General features: G+C 41.6%; 1 protein-coding gene across 1 annotated transcript in view; it reads left to right on the top strand.

The window, feature by feature from the left end:
* The first annotated feature begins 1,343 nt into the window (after positions 1–1,343).
* Positions 1,344–15,473, top strand: part of LOC108718771 (junctional protein associated with coronary artery disease) — a 58,308-nt gene continuing 44,178 nt past the window's right edge. Inside the window, exon 1 of the mRNA XM_018267198.2 lies at positions 1,344–1,625. The gene's annotated coding sequence lies outside the window, so the exon portion shown is untranslated. The remainder of the gene's footprint in view (positions 1,626–15,473) is intronic.

Below are 15,473 nucleotides of genomic sequence, written 5' to 3'. Positions count from 1 at the left end.
TTGTATGGCGTCGCACGTCAAAAAAAAATGACGCGCGTCCAAAAAAAAATTTGCCATGCGTCAAAAGATTTTAATGGGTGTTAGCGACATTTCGCCGGCGTCAAATTTTTAACGAAACGGATCAAATTTGCCCAAGCCTACTGTTCACATCAATGGGGTGCAATTCCAAGGGGTATATTTATCAAAGAGTAAAGTTAGAGATCGCCACTGCATTCTTTTCTATGGGATTTTGAAAGGCGTATTTATCAAAGGATGAACACAAGGATCTTCATAACACAAAGGATCTTCACAACTTAAGTCTACTAGAAAATCATGTAAACATTAAATAAACCCAATAGGCTGGTTCTGCTTCCAATAAGGATTAATTATATCTTAGTTGGGATCAAGTACAAGCTACTGTTTTATTATTACAGAGAAAAAGGAAATCATTTTTAAAAATTTGGAATATTTAAATAAAATGGAGTGACGGCCGTCCTGTAATTTTGAACTGTCTGGATAACAGGTTTCTAGATAACGGATCCCATACTTGTACTTGGTCCAATGGCTGTAGACAGAACTCCAGAGGAATTGCGTGAAAGAAATGCTGCATTGTTGGTAAAAACGGTGATTTGTGTCTGAAATGGCACTTTGTCCATAAAACCATAATTAACGTCATGCTCATTAATTTAAATACAAATGCACGGGAGAAAATGTGCTGTAACTTTGCTGCATAACAAACGCTATGGGTACGACTACACGGGCGTTTTCGGTGTGATCCGACGCGCTGCACAAAAACGCAGGCGTCAAGTCGAATGCAACGGAAATAAGGTAAGCAATAGCATTGTCGGATGGTGTTGCAGCGTTGATCCAATGCAACACGTTGTGTTGCGTCGGATCAACGATGCGACTTCATCCGGCATTTGTATATCTTACCTTATTTCTGTCGCATCCGACTTGATGCCTGCTTTTCTAGGCAGCGCGTTGCGCCGAAAACGCCCGTGAAGTCCTACCCTAAGGCACACTGTGCATCTCGCAAGGGAAAAAACACTGTATGGTGGGTATAAACAATCATGAGGATCTGCATCCAAATTTTACACTTTGTATTCATAATTTAGCCCCTTGGAATTGGGACCTCCTCCACTGACATCCATAATATATTGTTATATCTTTATTTTCTGATGTTATTGGTTTATATTTGCTTTTAAATGGCACATTTTTGGGAGGGGATCCTATTTCTCTTTCTATGTTACAGCCCAAATCCCATTCCCCGGCTTTGATTCAGTAATGGAAAAATCTTTTTTTTTTTTTAAATATCAAATCATCACCGTTGTGAAGCAGAAGCAGCAGCAGCAGCAGAAGCAGCAGCAGCCGCATCTCATTCTCCTGCCTGCCACTGCCCATCCAATCCTTCATGTCACAATAAGGAAAACCCACCCCAGCCCAGTCCGGTGTTTGCACCTTTAAAACTTTGCTGCTGGCTGCAAAATCATTAGACAGGCGAGGGGAAACCTTCTCCTTCCCCAGTTGTGTTGCTAGTGGCTGCCTCTACTAGGCATGCTCAGCTGTAGCTTCATGCAGTGCTGGATTACAATTCTGAAGCTGCTGCTCAGCAAGTAAGACAGATGAAAGCATGGGGGACTCACAAGGTAAGTCCTTAGCCTTTCCCCCCTTATTTATCTGTGTCTGGGGGGACGATCAGCTCAAGCACCCACTCATTGGCAGCCGGTGGCATATTAAACAGCAAAGCAGAATAGGCAGAGCTGGGGTTTATAGAAAGGCAGAGAGAGAGAGAAGGGCAGCAGCTGCCTATGATTAAGTCAATCTAAGTTTCTCTCTGGATTTGGCTGGTGCCTTCTCTCCGTCAGACAGATCTTGGCTGGGGGAGAAGCTGTGCCACCTCTGCTGGCACCATGGCACCGGGATTTGCCTTTATTTTACGCATCTGAGCTGGTGTTCATCGGCGTGTTGCTGGAGGAACTGTCTGGGCTGGAAGGATTCAGATGGGTCCTGTTACACATACACTTGGAGCAACTCAAAAGGGAAATGTGGGTTTGATTTCCCAGATTTTTCTCCTTTATGTTTTTTTGGGGGGGGGCACATCTGTGATCTTTACTTCTTCATTATGATGCAGACTGAATGTTAACCGACAGGCTGCTTTCCCTTCTGCCTGGCACAGATGTTACACGAGAGCACCCACTCAGCACCCACACGCGGGGATACCATTGGCCGACATGATTAGGGTGACCCACCCGTCTCTGATTGTGCCTGGGCTCAATGGGCACAAACTTCTCTTAAGGCAGGAGACGACATTGACCTTGTCTCTATGTGGATGCCACGGCTGGTGGGAAGTAGCTTTCCTTCTAACCAATCATTTCCTTTCTTTCGGAAGGGAAACTATAATCTGCCTGGTATTATATAACTGATACAGTATCTGCATATCGACTTGCAGGATCGAGAGGCAGCCTTGCTGATCAACCTGCTGATCTGAATTGCATGCTCTTTGGGGAGCAGGGGGTTATGATTCTAAAAAATCAGTTTCTATTTATTTTTTTCTTTGAGATTGTATTTTAGTCCTGCCTCTGCCCATACAGTACGAAGGTACAGGTATGGGATCCGTTATCTGGAAACCCTTTATCCAGAAAGCTCTGAATTATGGGATGCTCGTCTCCCATAGACTCAATTTTATCCAAATAATCAAAATTTTTTAAAATAATTTCCTTTTTCTCTGTAATAATAAAACAGTAGCTTGCACTTGATCCCAACTAAGATATAATTAATCCTTATTGGAAGCAAAACCAGCCTATTGGGTTTATTTAATGTTTACATGATTTTCTAGTAGACTTAAGGCACGACAATCCAAATTATGGAAAGATCCGTTATCCAGAAAGCCCCAGATCTCAAGCATTCTGGATAACAGATCCCATACTTGTATATAAAATTCAAGGCAAGTTGCATTGGGATGCTGGAAGGGAATAAACATGACCATTCTATAATATCCCACTTCCTTACAGATGTTGATGAACTACACCTCTCAGCTGCTGGTAGTTAAAGTTCAATAACATCTGGAGATCCCCTTGCCTGTACTTTATAGTCTGGATAGTGTGAAATCAAAGAAGAGCATGTGGGTTCTTGTGGATCCAGGGGATCTCCTCCCACCGCTTTTCCAAAACAATGCTTATTTTTATTTTAAGAACTATTCTATGATTCACATCTGTTCTTGGCATTCTCTGTATAGCTCTCGAAGCTCTGCAGATATTTTTTTTAAATAAAATGCATTTTATGTTCCTTCCCAAACAATTCTAATACAATGCCTGCAAATTGGCATGGCAGCAGAGCTCTGTTAGAGGGTACTTGCTGTGTGCCCACTGGAGAACTAAAATGCTGCTAAGTAACAGACACAGGCTCCTTTCTCAGGGTGGGTAGTTTACTGCACTATAATGTAAAATAACCCCCCCCTCCAAAAAAAAAAAAAAAGAAGCATCGCCGCCCCCCCACCATGGACAGTGTTTGTGAATTGAAGGCACGGAGCTTTCTAAAACATTATCTCTGTAATTATAGCTCTGGGCTCTTAGAGTGCTTGGAGATGGCACATCTGAGTGTTGCAGCAAATTGCTGCAGTTTTTATCGCGCACAGATAATCTCTCAGGGACCTGCTGGGACTACACTGCATCAGTGTGTGCACCTAAAATCCAGCAGCCAATGGAAGGCTATTTGGAATGAAGGCTGCTGGGATCTCCCCCACTGGGGTTTTTAAAGGATATCCTTAAGTGCTTAGCTGCACTCTATTTATTCCTACTACTAAGTCTTGCACGGCTGAAGTTAGTGATGCTGATCCGTCGCAGCAAGGGAAATGAGGATGCTTTACTGGATTGTTGTGGAACTGGGAAATGCCAAAGATCCATCCTGCGTTGGGAAAGGAAGGAGAACTGTGCTTTAGATTTCTATATGTGCTGAGTAAGGCATATTGACATAGATTCCCCTGCATGTTTAGCATGTACCTCTAGCTCTAACCCCAGCTGCCATACTGCTAGAATTGACAAGGAATAGTATGACAAGTTATAAAGGATCAGCACATGATAATTATTTGGGAATACCCTTTTCTCCTTATGGACTGGTGCTATAGAGCCCCTTCACTGCCTGGGTTTGCTAAATTGGCAACTATTAGGGTAATGGTGCTGGTGTTTTCTCCACCGGCCGCTCTCCGGTCACAGGAAAACTGTAGTTTCCTTCTCTCTGCATCTTGCGCCAGATTCAGTGCAAGGTGTAGCGTGGTCCATGGGATGCGTCTTAGGGGCACAATTTTGTATAGGTATGGGACTTGTTATCCAAAATGCCCAGGACCTGGGGTTTTCCAAATAAAGGGTCTTAATTTCGTAATTTGGATCTCCATACCATAAATCTACAAAAAAAATCATTGAAACAATAAAGATTGATTATATCTTGGTTTAGATCAAGTACAAGGTACTGTTTTAGTATTACAGAGAAAAAAGAAATCATTTTTAAAATATTGAATTATTTGATTATAATGAAGTCTATGGGAGATGGTCAGTAATTCATAGTTTTCTGGATAACCGGTTTAAGGATAACAGATTCTATACTTGTACCTTGCTTGTAGGGATGTACCAAATCCAGGATTCACTTTGGGGTTTGTCCAAGATTCAGCAGGATTGCTACACTTTGCCGAAAATACGCTCAGACAACAAGTTGAATCCAGGGCGCTGAACGCTGGTGAATTTTCGCTAGCGTTACTTCGGCAATTAAAGTGAAGATACCCTAGCGTTCAATTATGCCTAGCGCAACTTCGATAGAGGTCTTCGCTCAGGCTAATTTGCATACAGCGGGAAATTGTAAAGTTGAATTGACGTATATGTTGCAGCAAATACATTACACTACACAAGTCCAGGGAACCTTGATAAAAAAATAGAGTTGTTTATAATGCCCTACACATGAGCCCATTAGGAAATGTATGGGGGAACTCGTTACCCAAAAACATTTTTAAGGCTATCACTCTGAAAAAAGGAAAAAACACCAGCGGTTTTTGGACTTAGAAACTTTTCCACTAAAAAAATATGATGTAAGTAACAGAGGATTGAGTAAAATTATACACTCCAATGTACTTCCCCCAGGGGCGTAACTACAGAGGAAGCAGACCCTGTGGCTGCAGGGGGCCCAGGAGGTACAGGGGGCCCCATGAGGCTCTCATTGATGAGCAATTTGAACATATATTGGTTAAACAGGACAAACACTGGATATGTTTGGGGCCCTAAAATTAATTTGCTGTGGGGCCCGGTAACATCTAGTTACGCCACTGACTTCCCCTGGTCTGAGCTGGTGAAAGTCTGGTGAAAGAGGTAAAGTTCAGTAATCGTCGCCAGCGTTCAGCGTTAGTCACTTCGCCCTTTAGTAAATCTGCCCCTAAATATACCTATATCCTTAGGTACAAACCTTTTTTCTTGGATACATGCTGCATCTTTCGCTGGGGTTCTTTTATCTGGGGCACAGATAGGAGTCCTGGCAGGATCCAAATTCAAGTGGAATTGCTGCAAGAAGATGGGAAAGGTTTGGGTGGACCAGGCCAGGGCTGGACAGATTAAGGATGTGGCCATGGTGTTCTATGTGGACCCACAATTTCTGCAAGAAACCCTGATGATTGGTGCTGCCACAGAGAAAACTTTAAGGTAGTTTGAAAACCACCACCCAAGGTAGCTGGGGTAGAGAACATACATTCTCATCAAATTAAGCAAAGAAAAATGAAGACAACCCTCATGCTGCAGTGCAAATTGTTCTGCTTTTCCTGTATAATAAATCTGTAGCTTTGTAACGTAGCTCTAGCTTTACGTACAATCAAGTACAATCCTAAAAATCCAAGAAAAAACACCAACGTTTTTAAAGACATCAAGTTGTTCCAGTATATGAGCATTAGGAAATTCCATTCATTCTGCAGTGTCAATTAAGTATAAGTAATGGGTTAGGTTTAATGGATGAATAATTGCTGTGCAGGTATATTGCATGAAGCGTGTGTCACCAGCATTGCCTGTACATTCTGTTTAGAATCCAAAGTTATTTCCATGGGAAGCTCTGCGAACCTTCAGATTCCTCGGTACATATGTGCTTTTCAGACACCACAGTGGCTTCAGTTGGTGGAAGGGGCCCCTGGAACCACACAAGATGGTCAGCTGTGTAAATAGTCAAGTAATAACGTAGCTCCAAGCTGAAAAGTTCCCAGGTTCAATCCCTGCCGTTAAGGAAAGAATTTGGGCTGATGTTTTGCTTAGTAAGGTACGTGTTGCCCTATCCGGGTTTCAATAGCTCATATCTTGACAGCTGTATGGGTTTAATGGAAACAGCAAATGAGCAGAGAAGAATCTCAACCTCAAATAAACATCTGATTAAGTTGAAGCAAAATGAATTTCTTATCATGTTTATTATATTAAAGTGTATGGACTTTTTTCTGTTTAGACGTATGTTGCACGTACACTTTATCACTGACCAGCTGTAGTTCACTCAAAACTTCTTGAATTGAGAAAGTTCTGCTGATTGGCGCAGGTTTAATTAAAGGGGTGTGGCACATGAGTTATTTTGTAGAACTATTCAAGCTTAGTAATAGAGGGCAATTTCACTGATGTTTCATATAAAAGGGGTTCTGGTTGAAATATTTATGTCTTGCCTGCAGCACAAATTAGACTGTAGCCCTATATGACAATAAGGACATATCTGTCCTTTGCACCTAAAGCCAGCACTCCCAGACTTGCTAGAAAGGATGTGGGAGAGGGGTCTCTAACTGCAAACTCCAACATGAATACAGAGCTGCCAAACACAGGCGCTTCTGTATCCATCAGGGAAGGGCAGGTCCTTGTGCTCCACTTCGTACTGCACAGCGGAACAGGGTACAAAGTGTGGAAAAGTTTGAGATAGTTTTGGGCACTTTGCAGCTTCCCCATGGGTAGTAGAACAGCCTTATAGGTTGCTGGACAGAGCAGGTTAAAATGGGTACTACGATTTATAATCTAGAAATAATCTATAGCAACCCCCCTACAGTTTTGAGAGCACTACAGGCAAAAGACAAAATGCATATATTTATACTGTGTATATGAATTGGCATTCATATACACAGTAAATATTCCTTTCAAGGGGAGGAATAGTTTGCATTAATATATAGGTCTACTGTACAGCATACTCCGGGCTGTGGCAAGACATTTTAATCATAGAAAGAGCCAATGAAAACACCAGAGGTTAATTACCGATTGCTTCTTATTGATCGCCCTTTAAGAAAGCCCCACAAATAACCTAAAGGGGTAGTTTCTGTTTATATTTAAAAAATGAACTTTTTTTTTTGTAACCCCTATTTCCTGATACCCAGTAGCAATACAGTGACTCATTAAAAGTGTTTTTTTTTTAAAGTATTAAAGTTTCCCTATGCAAAAATATGAAAACATTCCAAAATCAACTAGGCAAATAGGCAATCTCCCTAAAACTGTCTGTAATTGACCTTTCTGTTGGGCTGCCCCAACCAATGTTCACCACAGCAGTTTGAGGACCTGTTCTAACAGTTTAATACATTATAATCCATTTCTCAGCAGGTTCACATTTACTGAGTATGCCTGACAGCAACTGTTGATGAGTAAATGGTAACTACTAGTGATGTGTGGGACAGCCTGATACCCACGGGTTCGGGCCGACCTCGCATCCCCTTTGTGAGTGACAGGTGGGTCTGGGTTGAGCTCTTCTTCCTGCTCTCCACACTTGCACTGCCGGCTTCAGCCTTCCTTTTTTATAGACGTGCGCCTGATCGCCCTGCCCCTTTTGTGATGTCATTTATGGGTCGGACGGGTCTATAAATGAAAGATAGGCTCGGGGGGGGGTGTGGGTGCGGGTTTTACCTGACCCGCAAATCACTAGTCCTCCTAAGTTACAACAGGGAAACTGAAAGGGGAACTATCGCGAAAATGACAATTTAATATAAGCTTCATCATACTGAAATAAGAAATTTTCTAAATACAATCAACTAAAAATTCTGTATATTTTCTCAAATAATCAAGTTTATCTTCACTATCCCTGTCTCGGCATCTGTTTCTCTTCATTCTGTTTTCATGCAACAGTTGGGTGTCAGATTTTCAATGACCAGTTAAATCCAATATGTCTTATATGGGGGGCTTCCTTTCCTAGCAGATGTATTAGGGAAAACTCATATAACTGATTCCAGTACAAACACAATCTAACAAAATAACTGCCTTTAGCACAAATTCTGCATGTAGAGAGACAGGATTTCTGGTGATTTTAATAGCGTGAGCTCTAATACATCTTCTAGGCAAAAGTAGCCCCCCTATGAGATATATTTGAGCTAACTGTCAATGATTATCTGACACCCAACTCCTGCATGAAGAAAGGCAGATGCTGAGAGGAGGAGAGTAAAGAGTAACTTGAATATTTTAGAAACAGTTCAGAATATGTACTTGATTATATTTAGAAAATGTCTTATTTCAGTTTGATGAAGCTTATATTCAATTTTCATTTTCGTGATTGTTCCCCTTTAAGGCCAGGATATTTACCATGTAGAGCCTTGTCTGACAATAGACTACAACTCCCAGCATCCTTAGACACAGCCAGATGAGTAAACTGGGTTCTCACATTAGCAATGCAGTCTGCGTTCTAACTTAGATACAGAATTACGGATTAAAAGAGAACTCTTTACCCACAGTTTAGTAAAGTGACACTATCAAGAGCATAAATGAGTATAACTGTGAAAATAATTGAAACAGATTAAGGATAAATTATTTTTTTTCTCTCTCCATAGACTCTGCACGGCTTGGCAATTGTTCCCCCCTGAATTTTCCTAACCGCAACAAAGTTTTCATTCCTAATGAATTTGGCAGAGGTCCATGTTAATTAACCTTTAGAGGTTTCGAGGGGGTAAAACCCATTAGGAAACAATAGTTCCATTGTATATTCTTTATTGAGGCTGTTGGTAAAGGAAGGCATATATATATATATATATGTACTTGTGTCATTGTCTGTCCATAAACACCAGTATATTTGGGTTTCCATGCTTAATATGGAAAGCATTATCTAATTTGCTGAAAACCCCATGCATCTCAGGCCTTTTCCTTCTCGCCAGGGCAAGAATTGTCAGCTGGAACATCACTGTATTCCAAAATGTTTGGCCTGGTCATCTACTTTGCTCATTGGATTGAAATTGCAAATAATTCAGGACTCCCACCAGCCCCCCCCCCATATTTATGGAACTCTCAGCAGCTGTTGGGTCTTCTGATATTCCACAGATTTGCCACCAAACACTTGTCTTCAGCTTAGTTCTGGCCGAACAACATTTTAAGAGTAAGGGGAAGGTTTCTCAATGTTCAATATTGTAGCACCAGTTATGAAATGGACCTTCTAGGGCCCACCAGAGAACCTGATCTCAAGGGCCTATCACAACAATTAAGCCTATGGTGAAAAAGGTCTGATAGGTATTGTCCTGGCCTGGGGCCCATTAGGAGAACTTCTGGAATTCTAGCAGACTAGTCTGACCGTGTGTAGCACAATGCAGATGCTGAGCTATATAGGCAGCCATCCATAATCAATACTTCATTGTATATATCTCCAACAGAGAACATTAGCAATCACAGAAGGGTTTTTGAACCACTAACAACCCCCCCTTTAGCCTAAAATAACTTATCCATGGACCAAGAATGTGACAAGGTTCTCAGGGCCCTTCCTAGGTGGACAAATTATTAGCTCATAAGCATCTGGGCCCCTTGGATGGTGGACTCTGCCAACAAGTAAAATGGAGCCCCAATAAAAAAAATGCCCCTTGCACGCATGGCCACATTCCAAAGCAATTCATATGGTCTATCTAAACCCCACCAACATCCTTACAAACCCCTGCCTGTTTCACAATCCATAAATTGCATCTTCTCAGCCACCTTTTCTGCCACAGGGTCTTGATGGCCCTGCCCAGTGGCCCTACTCTGGGAAAAAAAATTTTTTAGACTTTTCTTATTTCTCCCACAAGCTTATATATTCTGTATATTATTTACCACTGTCTCCGCATAACTTTTGTAAGTGTGGGCCCTGGATGGAGGTTCTCTGGTAGCTCAGAGGGGTCGGAGTCCAACACTGGAACCCAAGGATAAAACAGTATTGTTTCAGTGCATTTTTATTTGTTGAGCTGTAGGCTTTTTGTGTGTCACTGTAATTGTAACAGGACTACAATAGAAAAACTCTCTCTATTTGAAATGCATGCCATACATTAATTTTATAAATATTTTCATAATGTAGATCTCAGAATTATCTTCGGGCGTTACTCTCTGAGAATTCAGCATCAAAAGAAACAATAACGTTGAAACCTATCTCTTGTGTCAGAAGGTGAAAACAGATGAGGCAGATGGAAGCGGCTCTGGGAACATTCTCTCATATTCCAGGCCTGATAGCCTCACTGGTCTCAATTGTCTGATCTAAATCCCTATCCTGGCCAGTGTCTATTTGTTGTTTACTATAGATAGGGGGTGGGCTTCCTGCTTGCCTCTGTCTCTGTGTAGTTGGATGGGAAACTATTAACTCATTGTACTGACGCATTTTTTTGTTGTTGGTTGTGGATATACAATAGAAGAACTTTCATCATGGTTCGGTTCAGTAACAAGTATCAAATGGGCAGATTTGATAAGGTGCGAAGTGGCTAACGCTAGCGACAATTTGCTAGCGTTGCCACCTGCAGGGACATTGCAGATTTACTAACAGAAGCAGTCGCCAATTCGCTAGTGAAAGAGACCATCGCTAGCGATCATTCGCACTCTATCGCAAGGCAAATTCTCTAAGATGCGGATTTTACAGAATGTTACCTCTTTCGCCAGATCAGGCAAAGTGCTATAAAGTAGCTAGAACTTCCTCAATCTTCTGTCACACTCATCATATCTTGTGTGCCGAAAATGCATCTCAGTTCAAAAAACGCTGGCGACTTTTTCTTTTTTGAATCGGGATTGGCTGCAAAAGTCCTAACTTAGACTTTTTTTGGGTAACTGGTTTTCCCCATACATATAGACCATTCATTTTACAGTGGGCTCATGTGTACCGCATTATAATAACTCAATAAATTGTCTTTATTAAGGTTCCCTGGACTTGTGTAAGTTTGTGAATTTGTAAGTAGTTGCACAATTTAACATAAAGACGTCCATACAACTTTAAATTTCCCGCCGTATGCAAATTGATCTAAGTGCAAGATCACTAGCGAATTTTTCTTAGGCACAAATGAACGCTAGCGCATCTTCAAATGCTCGCACTGCCGAACTAACGATAGCGAAAAGTTGCCAGCGTTCGTCGCCCAGGACGAAACTTCGCATTTTAGTGAACTGGCGTAGTCTGAGCGCATTTGCTCCTGACGAAGTGTTGCGATGGGTGCGACACCGACGCTGGCGAAAATTCTCTGCTTAGTAAATTTGCCACAAAGATGTTACCGTTATTCATATCTTAATACATTCTTACCATCTGACTAATCAAAGTCTCACACTGTCATTGGTGACAGTGTACAGAGCAATGTGGTGAGAAATGGTGGGAATATATAGAATGGTGGGAAGGTTTGGGATAGAATGCGAGAATATGCCTACTATCTGGGAATGTATGAAATGAAATGGCGAGAATGTAAAGAAGAACGTGATTGGAATTTGTGGCATAGAATGGCCAGAAAATGTGGGATAAAATGGGAATGGACTGTATGTCCAAAAGCTGCTGGGAGTAAAGTTGAAGGTCCAAAGTAAGCATAAGCTTGTTGATGTGGCTGTGACACAACATTGAATATTTATATTTCAGTGGGGGAACTAACCAGCCCTTTACCCATACATCTTAAAGGAGAGTTTACCTTTAAGCTAATTTATAGTATGTTATCGAATGGCTAATTCTAAGCAACTTTTTATTTGGCCTTCGTTTTTTATAGTTTTTACATTTTTTGCCTTCTTCTTCTTCTTCTTCTGACTCTTACAACAAATGGGGGGCACTGACCCCATCTAAAAACAAATGCTCTGTAAGGCTACAAAAGTATTGTTATTGCTACTTTTATTACTCATCTTTCTATTCAGTTCCTCTCCTATTCATATTCCAGTCTCTTATTCAAATCAATGCATGGTTGTTAGGGTCATTTGGACATTTGGCTGAAATTGCAAACTGGAGAGCTGCTGAATAAAAAGCTAAATAACTCAAAAAACACAAATGAAAAAAAACTCTCTACATTGTACTACAAGTTAATTTAAAGGTGAACAACCCCTTTAAGAAGTAGTAAGTATAAGTTAACTAGATAACAGGAGATATCCACACATGACCCATGTTGCAGCCTAGTTCCCAGGGCCTCACAAACTGATTTATGCCTCCTGATGTGGCTCTTGACTAGGCTGCTGGGTGATGCTTTCATGTATATTGTTATTTAGACAATGTGCTATTTTAGTGAATCAGCGCTGTGTGGTTTCTAAAGTGGTCTGACCTTGAAAGAGTAGAGGTTAATACCTTGCTAAGCCATGTTTTGCTCCTTGGTGCTCAAAGGATATAGGAGTAGATGTAGTCATTTAGCTAATGCACTGCTTCGCCCAAAGAGCAGAAAACATTCCTCTGTTACATTTAGTGCAGTAAATGGTAAGGGATCCTGTGCTGGGAGCAATGCCGTTCAGATGTAAGTAATGCCATTTTTCATTGGAAGTGTTTTGGAGAAGGTGCAGCTGGGCATTGTACTGTATTAGGGGCATTCCCTGGGCAAAGAATCTGGCACAGCTGCCGCGTTTAGTGCACCGGCTACAAAACCTGTGTCCACAACCAGGTCTGGACTGAGAAGCCAAAACAACTCTCCAGCTCACTTAAAAGTGACGGTCTATGCATCTTACAGCAGCTCTCTGGCATTTGCCAGAACCCACAGAATGCCAGTCTAGGCCTGCCCACATTAGGTGCAGACCTTAAAACTGCAGCATACGGGCCTATGAGATGCAAAATGTTTAGAAATTAATCATTCAGTGAATAACTACAAAAGGCTTTTGACTTTTAAAGGAGAAGGAAATGCGTCTTACACTTGGGGGTGCCAAATGTTAGGAAACCCTAAGCGATTGTATTGACTTACCTAAAACCCTGGGCTGGTGCTCCTATCAGCAGTAAACGGCCTGGGGTTATACCAGTGAGCACCATGGAGTGATCCTCTTTCGGCTTCTTTTTTCTTCAAATTTCCCGAGGCAGATGCATGTGCAGTTGAACAAAATAGGCGACTTTTTAGTTAAAGTTCGGATGTTCATTCTACTGCGCATGTGCAGCTGTGTGAAGAAAGAGGAAGACAGAAGTGGATCGCTCCGTGGTGCTCACTGGTATAACCCCGGGCCGGTGCAGTTTTCTGCTGATAGGAGCACTGGCCCGGGGTGTCAGGTAAGTAAATACAATCACTTGGGGTGCCTAACATTTGGCACTCAAGACAACTCTCCTTCTCCTTCAAAGAGAAATAAATTATTTTCTTGTACTGTATTTTAATAATAGGATGCCAGTGTGCCATTGTTTAACCTTGGCTAGTTTTCTACACATGGTTTATTTCCATTTCTGTAGAGTGACTGGTGTTCTGTCTTGGGAGAGAAACTGCTTGGGACTCATAAAATTTCAGCCCATGTCTCAGTGATCAAAAAGAAATCTAATCATGTTTTATATCAAAGTGCCATGTGCTGCATTGCTCCAGGAAAGGAGGCTGCAATGGTGTCGGATTAAGGGCTGGAAGGCCTTGAATCTGAAAAGCTTCATCAGGACTGATAACAGGAAGGTGCTAAAAATCAAATATGAAACTGATTCAGAGTTTTGGCAATAATTCGAGAATTTTGGACGAAGCTTGAAATAACCCACAGTCATATAGCAGCAATCTGCAGGGAAGTCAAATGCATCTACACATACAAACTACCGACACATTTATGGAAAATAATCTGCATAATCATATAGATGGCTTAGATTCCTGCTAATGGAACATATAATGTTTTATTGTTAAGGTTATGATTATAGCTCTATAGGGCCCAAATTTAGGCTGCTGTTAATATACTATAAAAAAGGCATATACCCACTTGTAGAGAATATTTTTTATTCCATGTAGTTCAGCTTGACACCGTACACACCTTGCCAAAACGTTGTGTAACCCAATCCCTTCCTCAGGAAGAACTGAGGAAGGGCTTGGGTTACACATCTCCCTGAAACGTGGGTACAAGTGGTATATGCTTTCTTCTTTTTCTATGATATACAGTTGGAGGTGCCACAAGTATACACTTGTGCCCCTAGTCTGCCTGTTAATATACATATTTTTTTAGATGAAGCCATTTCTTCCCAAACTGTGGAACTGGCTAGTCTGGGTGGCTTGGAGCCGTAGCAAGGGGCTCAACCCGAAGAACAGTAAGGAGGAGAATTGGGAAGAATGGCCCATTTGCTCTGCTAGGTATATATAAATATGAATTGACTGTCCTATAGACTCTTGAAACTATGGCTGAATGATTGATTCACTAATACTTTCCTCAATCTTTGTTTCGTGTGGTTTTCAGCCTATGTGTGGATAGTCCTGCCTTTTTTGGTCCATGGAGATCGGTCGTTCTGTAGATCGGAGAGGTTAAAAAATTTCCGTTGGCTAACGATAATTTCAGTGGGATACTGTCGGAGGTTTCGGCCAGGAACATACAGAGAAACAAGAGATGAGATGTAGCTAGCTGCAGCAGAATGAAGGGCTTTGAAGGTTATGAGGAGGAGTTTATGTTATTTTTTGTTTTATAGGAAGTCATGATAAGGACTTCAGCAGGGGAGGGGCCTGTACCCTTTTGGATGAGAGGAGGAGAATTGTGACAGCAGTGTTTAATACAGTCTGTAGAGGGGAGAGATGGGAGTTAGGGAGGCCAGTTAGTAGAAGGTTACAGTAATCTAGTCGGAATAGGATGAGAGCATGCAAGGAAGGGATTTTGGCAATATTGTGTAAGAAAAAGTGACAGGTTTGACAGTGGTGTTAATATGATCAGAGAAGGAGAGAGAGGAGTCAAAGATTACCCCCAGACAGCGAGCTGAGTAAATGAACATTGATCTGTTCTTTTACTACTTTATTTGATCTGAATGGTTAGTGGCAGGTTGAGAGATTTCACCGCATGATCGTCCGACAGTGAATGTTGGACCTTTAACTGGGGCTTGAAGCAGAAAAACTTTGGCAACTACTGCACCAGACCTGATTGTATGTAATTTGGCCACACGGTTGTCCTAATCATTGTAATCTGTTCAATTCTGGTCTGATATGGGATCTGGAAGGAAAGGTTGATCCTGTCTGCTGATAACTTCCTACATGTTTTGATCCGAATGGTCCATAGAGAGCCCCACATGTAGACATAGTCAACCAATTCATTATAAAAGGGTCAGATTGCCAACCTGTCTTCATTTGAGTGTTGCTAGCTGCAGCCAGCTTTGAGCCTTGGGCAGAACAGTAGCATATTTTTGTAATACAGCAGTTATTACTGAAAAATTGGCCAGATCAC

Source organism: Xenopus laevis, chromosome 6L (assembly GCF_017654675.1).
Source record: "Xenopus laevis strain J_2021 chromosome 6L, Xenopus_laevis_v10.1, whole genome shotgun sequence".
NCBI lineage: Eukaryota > Metazoa > Chordata > Amphibia > Anura > Pipidae > Xenopus > Xenopus laevis.
The sequence above is the reverse complement of the archived record's forward strand: the minus strand, read 5'-3'. Positions and strand labels throughout refer to the sequence as shown.